Consider the following 3,043-nt stretch of genomic DNA (forward strand, 5'->3'; position numbering starts at 1 on the left):
ATTTCACTCATTTTAACTTCCCTATTCCTTAATCTTGGCTTCACATGTTTCATAAAATGCCTTTGAATACCCAGCGTTGTTCCCTGAGAATTCGTATTTCAACACAGTGATTTCATCTTCTTCCTCCCATTCCAATGATCGCCCACCTGATGCTGATGCTGATCTTTTCTTCTTCTCTGAGGTTTCCTCCTTAATTTTGACCAACAATATTCTGATTGTTCTTCACTACTAATTTTCTCTTCCAACTACAAAACCGACATTGGTCAATCAGTTAAGAGAAAACTTCAGTCAGTGTCGATCTTTTGTAAATAAAAATCCCAAGTTAACCAAAACTGACCGAAATTTTCAAAGAATACATTTGAATACTTGATCCAAACTATTTTATAGTTAATTAAACAAGTAAATGTGTGTAAGTTCTACTTATGTCCATGGTCTCCACTACTCCAAACCCCATAAGTAAAAAGTGTATTTTAAACTTTTTTTTTTTTCAATTTCAAGGACAAAAAATGTCACTTTTGAAACCTTAAGGACGAGATAGATGCTTAGCTCAAACCTTCTAATGAGAAATTTGGTTTCCGGCCCATCCTCACTTACCTTGGCCTATATGAAAGGATGAAAGTCTCATGATTCAACAATCTCCACTCTTAAAAAAATATCTCACAAGCTACATCAAAAAATTCTTTAAGGACAAGAATTCTTAAGAAGAAGAATTGTCTTTAGGTCACTCCTACTCGTAAGATTGTGTGTAAAAACCTTGAAGGAGATTGAATCTGTCATAGAGAACCTTTGAGAGTGAGGCTTTGATTCAAGGAGTATAAGTTACTATTTTCCAAGCACCTATTCATTAATTTCTTGTTGCTTTTACATTTCGTTAATTTTTACTTTTTTTAATCAACACTGGTAACTCATGCATCAATGAAGTTTATTGTTTTCTAATTTATAATCTTTACTACGCTTCCTTTGGATAAACATCGTATGAAACTTACAATTTTATTGATTAAACTCTTAAAGTTTTATAAACAAATAAATTTGCTCTCACTAAGGATTACATCTAAAATTTTGTTCATGCATCAATTACAACCCACTTTGTTAATCCAATATTAGATGTATTCACAAATTTTAAAGATAATCTTAATAAATGGTTTTAATTGATTTATTTGGAATAATTAAAAATCTCACGATATTTTTCAAACAAAATTTAAAATATGGTGTAAATTGAAATACTTACAAAAGTCGAAAGTATAAATTGATACCACCTCAAAGTTTAAATATATAAACGGATATTTTTCTTAAGATTTATTTAATAAATTGATCCATGTTTGATTTTGAAAAATAAAATATTATCATCAATGAGTGAACTCATAATTATGCAAGGAGAATTTAAACGACTTATGATGATTCTGTTAAAGAAAAAAGAAATATGGAATGAAATTAGGTTTGGAGGTGATGTTCATATGTGTGTTTCCTCAGGCTAAAAGTGAAACATTGAAAAATGAATAGGAGTTGTTTGGGGGTCCAATATGAGATGGTATGTTCCCACATCCTATATCATCTCAGGTCCATTATCCTATCTCATCGATTTTAATTGTTTGTAGGCCCCTTTTTAGAATGTGTTTTGTATCTCACTGTCATTTTCCTTCCATGTATCGTATATCATCTCAATGCTTGAACATACTCAATCATACTCGATCGTTCATACTCGATTAGAACTCTCCAGACATCAGAACTCCTCAGACATCAGAACTCCCCACATCCTATATCATCCAGCGCCCCAAATAGCCCATAGTGTATTCTCATTTGTCACCCAATGGGAAATTTGGTTTGAGTTTATAGGTTTAGGGTGACAGTGAGTGGTGACATATCTCTCACTTCACATCTGCTAATGTTAGCTTGTGCTCACACCGTTCTATTTACTTGTTGACTTTATTTTAGTACTTGAAAAGCTAGACTAGGATAAACGGAAAGAGTGTCTTTAGAAGGCTAGAATGTATTGAATGGGGTATTTGTTTCAAGGTTTGAGGCATGGATTTAGGAAGTCTGGCTTCCTACATCTTTTTTCATGGGTTTGAATAGTGTTTATTATTCAAACCCATCGATTATTTTGTTTCCTCCTTATTTAATTTAGGAAGTACGTCACCAACCTCCGACACACCACCTTCGGTGACCACCGCGGCCAACTCTAGCTGCCGCCTCCAACAATCGCCACCGGCCAACTCCACCTGCCACCTCAGCGACCGCCAACGACCAACTCTGGCCGCCACTTGGTGATCATCATCAACCAACCTCCAATCGCCACTGGCCAACTCCGACCACCATTGACCAACCTCTGGCAACCTCCCTACCCCCCACATTGGCAAAATTCCACCCACCAACTCTGTTGGCCACCCCGACTACCACTTCTGGCGACCGCCACCAACCAACCTTGAAAAACATTAATAAAAATACTCTTAATATATAACAAACTAGACAAATTTGTATATAAAAACACTTTTAAGAAAGAATTGCAATACATGTATGTTTTTTTTTTATTTTTTATTTTGATGAGTTTTCATTAAAAGTGTTTAATTAAAAATGAATTTTTGAAAGATATTTTTTTCTAAGTCATTCCAAACACGCTAATAGACTGCAATTGTATAGTTTTATTTATTTAAGTTATATGTGTAGAACTATGTATGTTTGAAAGCTCTTATTTAATTTAATAACATTTTGATTTTTTTTTTGTTGGTCAATTTAACTAGCTCGAAGACTTAGAATCATTTTCTAAACGTAAAAATTTAAAATGTTTAAAACAACTTAGCGACTAAATAAAAACTAAAACTCAAAATTTATTATTTTTTAGTCCTCAAATGTAATTTGATAAAAAAAAAAAAAGTATAGTTTTCCAATCATTGAATTTAATATTAAAGTACTAATTTAATTCAATTTTAAGTCTAAAAAAAATTGATCATTTTCAGATTAGTTAAACTGACAAAAGTCTATAAAATTTTATTTCAAAATCTAGTAAGATTAAAATATCAAATTATTAAAATAATATATTAAATAA

The sequence above is a fragment of the Benincasa hispida genome, chromosome 6 (assembly GCF_009727055.1).
Source record: "Benincasa hispida cultivar B227 chromosome 6, ASM972705v1, whole genome shotgun sequence".
NCBI lineage: Eukaryota > Viridiplantae > Streptophyta > Magnoliopsida > Cucurbitales > Cucurbitaceae > Benincasa > Benincasa hispida.